The sequence below is a fragment of the Acipenser ruthenus genome, chromosome 24, assembly GCF_902713425.1.
Source record: "Acipenser ruthenus chromosome 24, fAciRut3.2 maternal haplotype, whole genome shotgun sequence".
In the NCBI taxonomy this organism is placed as follows: domain Eukaryota; kingdom Metazoa; phylum Chordata; class Actinopteri; order Acipenseriformes; family Acipenseridae; genus Acipenser; species Acipenser ruthenus.
Genome location: NC_081212.1, coordinates 11,368,745 through 11,375,393, shown reverse-complemented (window position 1 = coordinate 11,375,393; position 6,649 = coordinate 11,368,745). Strand labels below are relative to the sequence as shown.

The 6,649-nt window shown below is 40.4% G+C and overlaps 2 non-coding genes across 2 annotated transcripts; both read right to left on the bottom strand.

Moving 5' to 3' along the window:
• Positions 1–143: 143 nt before the first annotated feature.
• trnat-ugu (transfer RNA threonine (anticodon UGU)) lies at positions 144–217 on the bottom strand. Its single transcript has one exon. It is a non-coding gene; the product is annotated as a tRNA-Thr (tRNA).
• Positions 218–1,301: 1,084 nt separating this feature from the next.
• Positions 1,302–1,375, bottom strand: trnat-ugu (transfer RNA threonine (anticodon UGU)). Its single transcript has one exon. It is a non-coding gene; the product is annotated as a tRNA-Thr (tRNA).
• Between the last annotated feature and the right edge of the window lie 5,274 nt (positions 1,376–6,649).

The window sequence follows — 6,649 nt, the reverse complement described above, 5'->3', positions numbered from 1 at the left end:
TGTGGTGTGATTCAAAGGTTGCGGCTTTGAGTCCCGCCAGAGTCGTGAATGTTTATGTGTGTTTTTTTTTATTAATTAGTTGTGTTTTTTTTTTTTAGAAGAAGACGACGGTATGCATTTAGCTTTGGGACAAGAATTAAAAGAGGCACTGCTGGGATTCGAACCCAGGATCTCCTGTTTACAAGACAGGTGCTTTAACCAACTAAGCCACAATGCCCCACACGTGCCAACTGCTCGATGTCTCCTCCAGGTGCTCTATGTGGTGCACTTGTTTTGTGTGTCGTACTTATACGGCAGGATGCTGCAGTTGTGAGTTGGAGGCTCCCCGGGAGCTGCTTTTTCAAAACTTGCAATCTGGATACAAATGATCTGGATTTGTAATCCTATATTTTGTGATTGAGATTACTTTTTAAAATGCTGGACTTTTTAATCGCAGTTATTCATAATATGGATAATCCAGCAGTGACATTTTCTGAACAAATGGATCAAAATGATCCAGATTACAAGTTTTGAAAAACCGGCTCCTGGTGCATATCTCTTTTGTGTCTCCCTCTGGTCCTGTAATTTTGATTGATTTAGCTTCAATGACAACATTAATCATGTGAAACGGAGGAGATAAGAAGACTTTTTTTGTAATGGTATGGCTAATAGATGGATGGATAGAGAGAAGGAGAGGGTTAAAAAATAATATTTATTTTTAGAAATCAAAATATAGATAGAGAGAGAGAAAAAAAATATATATACAGTGTATTTATAATTAAAAATCAAAAGTTAGATAGAGATGAATTTAATAAATAATATTGACATTTATAAATCAAAAGATTGATAGATACATAGATAGATAGATAGATAGATAGATAGATAGATAGATTGATTGATTGATTGATTGAATGAATGAAACCAGAAAGGGCTGGGTGATGGAAGAGTGAAATGTGTTTTTTTAATTGTGATTGCTGCATGGAGGACGAGGTGGCCGCGTGGTAAAGGCCATGCCTTGCACTGTGCTCTGTACGCGCAGGTTTAAATCCCATCCCCGTCATTTTTTGGCTCGTTTTCCTCCGTGGCCTTGGCTCCGTCTACCTCAACTTTGCAGTGCCGGTCATAACGGTACAGGGCTCTGTGGCGCAGTGGATAGCATGTTGGACTTTTAGGCTGGTTGTGTGGTGTGATTCAAAGGTTGCGGGTTTGAGTCCCGCCAGAGTCGTGAATGTTTATGTGTGTGTTTTTTGATTAATTAGTTGTGTGTTTTTTTTTAGAAGAAGACGACGGTATGCATTTAGCTTTGGGACAAGAATAAAAAGAGGCACTGCTGGGATTCGAACCCAGGATCTCCTGTTTACAAGACAGGTGCTTTAACCAACTAAGCCACAATGCCCCACACGTGCCAACTGCTCGATGTCTCCTCCAGGTGCTCTATGTGGTGCACTTGTTTTGTGTGTCGTACTTATACGGCAGGATGCTGCAGTTGTGAGTTGGAGGCTCCCCGGGAGCTGCTTTTTCAAAACTTGCAATCTGGATACAAATGATCTGGATTTGTAATCCTATATTTTGTGATTGAGATTACTTTTTAAAATGCTGGACTTTTTAATCGCAGTTATTCATAATATGGATAATCCAGCAGTGACATTTTCTGAACAAATGGATCAAAATGATCCAGATTACAAGTTTTGAAAAACCGGCTCCTGGTGCATATCTCTTTTGTGTCTCCCTCTGGTCCTGTAATTTTGATTGATTTAGCTTCAATGACAACATTAATCATGTGAAACGGAGGAGATAAGAAGACTTTTTTTGTAATGGTATGGCTAATAGATGGATGGATAGAGAGAAGGAGAGAGTTAAAAAATAATATTTATTTTTAGAAATCAAAATATAGATAGAGAGAGAGAAAAAAATATATATATACAGTGTATTTATAATTAAAAATCAAAAGTTAGATAGAGATGAATTTAATAAATAATAATGACATTTATAAATCAAAAGATAGATAGATAGATAGATAGATAGATAGATACTTTACTTTTCAAAATACCTTTATTAACTACTCACAAATCTTTAACATTACAAAGAAACACATAAAAACAAATACATTAATACATAGTCAAATATTTACATTTTTTTTTTTTTTTTTTTTTTTTTAATTAAATAAATAACCAACAACAGCAATTTACAAATAAATAATTAAATTCCCACCATCTGTCTCACAAAGTGCACCAGCAATACACCAATTCGATGAAAACATTTCCAAATCATTCACCATACTGTAATATTTAAAATCCAGTTTAATCCTACTGATAACCAGCATTCTAAAAACAGTAACTGCATTGATTTCACCAACACCAGCAATATGAGCTTTTCTAGTTTTTAAAATAGAGAGCTTGGCTTGTCCTAGCAGGAAATTTGCTAGCTGACACACATATTTTTCCTTTTTTGTGTAAGCTACACCAAAGATAAAAACACACTCAGAAAAATCCAAGCCTAGGTCAATAAACAGGCGCCTTATGAGAACAAACAAAGGGGCTAAACGGTTACAGAAAACAAAACCATGAAAAACAGTCTCTCTTTCTATACAAAAGGGACATTTATCTGTTATTCCTGGGTCTATGATGCACAGGTAAGCATTGACAGCGATGATGGTGTGCAGGAGTCGCCACTGCAAGTCCCCTGATCTCTTGGGTAGAGGAGGTTTATACAGGCTCCTCCAGGCCGGTCTGGCCTGCTCTCCCACCTCCAACCGCTCCCTCCAATGTGTGTCTGGAAGTTCTTGTAACTGTCTTTCATGACACAATTTAACACACAATTCATATAATTTTTTGCCTTCTGTATTTGCCAGGGGGAGATCTGTCAACTTTTCCATTTTTAGCAGGCGACCTTCATCTTCCCCACTCAAGGGGGCCAATGGGGAAATCAATAAGGAGGGGAACGGGGTCTCAAGTAAGGCCTGGTTCTTTGCTGAGAACCCATTTTTCAAAATGTCATCCTGCTCTCTAGACAGGGCTGCTTGAATCTGACAAAGTAACCTGCCACCTACTCTCGTAGAATGTAAACCCAGAGCTAAGGACAACTGTTGTGGACTTTTCCATTTTGCCCTATTCACATCCACAACGTGTCGAAGCTTTATAACCCCAGCTTTCATCATTGATTTTGTAAACGACTGAGACTCTGTTAATTTTATTCTAAATCCAGGATTAAAAATGACAGGTTCCTCAAGCAGCCAATAGAAGTCAAGAGTTCCCTCACCTCTTTTAACCCTCAGACTCTGCCATGCCCTAAGCAAACTCTGGTAAAACGGTGGCAGATTGGGCGAGTTGAACAGGGCACTATCTAGGAGGAAAAGCTGTTTGTCCAGACCCAGCCCTCCAGCTTGATGCAGTAAAAACTGAGCTACATCAGTCCAGGGAAGTTTCTCGCTGCTATACAGCAGTTTTTTAACTGTTTGCAGCCTGAAAGCTTTGAGTCTACTAGACAAGTCCATCAAACCTTGCCCTCCTTCTTCCAGCGGCAAAAACAACACACACTGCCTCAACCAATGTAACCCGTCCCAGAAGAAACTTAAAAACTCTCTCTGAATTTCTTTTAAAAGATCTTTCGGAGGTTCCATACATATAAGCCTATGCCAGAGCATAGAAGCAGCTAAATTATTTATAATTAAGACCCTTCCCCGGTAAGAGATCTTTTGCAAAATCCAACGCCATTTCTGCAGGCGCCCTTTTACTTTCTCCAAACACCCCTCCCAGTTCTTCCTGACTGCCCTCTCATTCCCTAAGTATACTCCCAAATACTTTATCTCCTCTTGACTCCACCGCAAGCCACCTGGCAGAACTGGGATCCCACATCCCTTCCAATCCCCTATTAACAACCCTTCACTTTTTTGCCAGTTTATTTTGGCTGAAGAAATTGCTTCAAAACATTTCTGACTTTCATACAATTTGTCAACATCTGCTTGACTCTGAATAAAAACAGAAACATCATCTGCATAAGCGGAGACCTTAATTGGTTGAGCTAGGCTACCTGGGATAGTGAGTCCTGTTAAAACCTGTCTAAGTCTATTGATAAGCGGCTCAATAGAAAGAGAATACAACATTCCTGAGAGAGGACAACCTTGTCTTATACCCCGGCGGACTGGGAAAGGTGCACTCAGCTCCCCATTGATCTTCAGCAAACTAAAAATGTCACAGTATAGGGACTGTATTTGAGATATAAATCTCGGGCCAAATCCGAAGGCTTCAAATACCTTCCATAAATAACTGTGGTCGACTCTGTCAAAGGCTTTTTCTTGATCAAGAGAGATAAGCCCAGCAGGGAAACTAAAGAGCTTAGAGGCAGCCAATATGTCTCGAATTAAAAAAATGTTGTCAAAGATGCATCGGTTGGGCACACAGTAGGTTTGGTCAGGGTGTATAACAAGACCCAAAACAGTGCTTAGTCTTCTGGCCAGGGCTTTGGACATTATTTTGTAATCTGTGCATAACAAGGACACAGGTCTCCAGTTCTTTATATTACACAAATCCCCTTTCTTGGGTAATAGTGTTATCACTGCCCTCCTGCAGCTCATAGGCAGCACTCCTTTCTCCATGCATTCATTTAGAACTGCGTACAGGTCATCCTTCAATAATGTCCAAAAAGCTTTAAAAAATTCAACAGGCAGCCCATCCATTCCTGGAGTTTTTCCCCCTTTTAGCCCCTGGAGGGCATCAGAGAGCTCTTGCAACGTTAGGGGAAACTCAAGTGCTTTCTTTTCCTCTTCAGCGAGCCTTGGCAGAGCCTCCAGGAACCGCTGTGTCGCTTCAGCCTGTTCCCCAACCTCCATTGTGAACAGTTCAGAATAGAAATTCACAGCGTGTCGCCGAATCTCCCCAGGCTCCCTCAGCTTTTCCCCTGTCGAAGTTTTTAAACAGTGAATGACTTTCCGCTCTGCTCTCTTTTTTTCCAATCCAAAAAAAAACTGTGTGGGTGCATCGATCTCAGCTATATGCTGCATTCGGGACCTCACCAGCGCCCCCTGCATCTTGACATTCAGCAGTTCAGCCATCTGCTGTTTTTTGTTCTTGAGGTCTTGAATCGACCTACTACTGGGATTGGACTGTAGAGCTCCCTGAAGCTCTAACATATCCCTCTCCAGCTCTTCCAGAGCCGCAGTCATCCTCCTTGTGACATTAATAGTGTACTGCTGAGAGAACAATCTGATCTGCACCTTCCCCACATCCCACCACTCAGCCAGGGAAGTAAAAGCAGTCTTCTGCTCTCTCCACCTTTCCCATAGAAAACTCATACATTCTTTAAAATGGGTATCTTTTAAAAGCTGAGTGTTAAAATGCCAGTAAGACTTTCCTGGCTTTTGCAAGGGAACCATTACACTTAAAGTTAAAAGAGAATGATCGGATAACCCAGTTGGAGAAATAAAACACTTGGTGACCAGATTAAAATGCTGTTTAAAAATATAAAAGCGATCCAACCTGGCCAAGGAAACATTATTATTGCAGTATTTGACCCATGTATACTGTCTCATTGAATTGTTCAATTGTTTCCACACATCAGTCAAGTCATGCTTTTTTAAAATCAAATTAAGTTCTGAAGCTGACTGAAGGTGTGGCTCAGGATGATTACGGTCCTCCATGTGGTTAACTGTGCAATTAAAATCACCAGCTAAAACAACCCTATCTCTGCCACTGCAGCCATTTAAAACTTGATCTAACGTCTTAAAAAACCGGACCCGCTCTCGTCCATCATTCGGGGCATATATGTTTATAAAAACAAACATGTTTTCCCCTATCTTTAAGTCAACTTTTAACAATCTCCCTTTCACCACTTCAGTAACAACAGGGGGAGACTGAATAAAACCTTTTGAAAACAGCACGGCCACCCCAGCGCTTACATTGGAGCCGTGACTAAGAAACACGTCCCCCTTCCAGTCACCAACCCAGTCGACTTGGTTATTAAAATCAGTGTGTGTTTCTTGTAAAAAAACAACATTACATTTTTTCTGATCAAGGTATTCAAATAAAGCAGCTCTCTTCAGCTCATCTCTGCACCCATTAATATTTAAAGACCCAATTGTGAACGAATTCATTTTAATGTGAAAAGGAAGGAAGGAAACTGGAAAAAGAAGAACCAGACACACTGACAAGAAGATAAAGAAAATCCAATCCATTTAATCACTAGGTTTTTTTTTTAACTGTTTACTGACTCTAGCGATCAGGTTTTTCAAACGCCAACGCTCCTGCTCAGTGAGGTCGGAGCCTGACGCTTTCTGTGAGGTAAAACGTGCCGCTAATAAAAACAAAGAGATATTTGGGAAATGGTCTTCAATATTAATCCCTCTTCTACCCTTCGTGATTTCCAAGAAATCTTTTATGTTACTGACACTGTAGCCAGTTCCAGAGAGAGCCGAGTCTGATGTTTGGGAACAGTCAGTCAAAACTGCCTCCTCTTCACTGTCTATCTCTGAGCTCTCTTCGGGAGTTTTGCTGGCAACTCTAACACTCCACGGCACTGTTGTTTTACTCTTCCCAGGCGCCGCTTCACTTTCCTCAATAACATTAGCTCTTTTCTTTACAGTTTCATCATCTTCCCGTTTCCTCTGTCTTTTCTTTTTCGGAGTTTTGAACTTAAACTTTTCCCCTACCGTTTCTACATCCATTTTTTCTAAAAC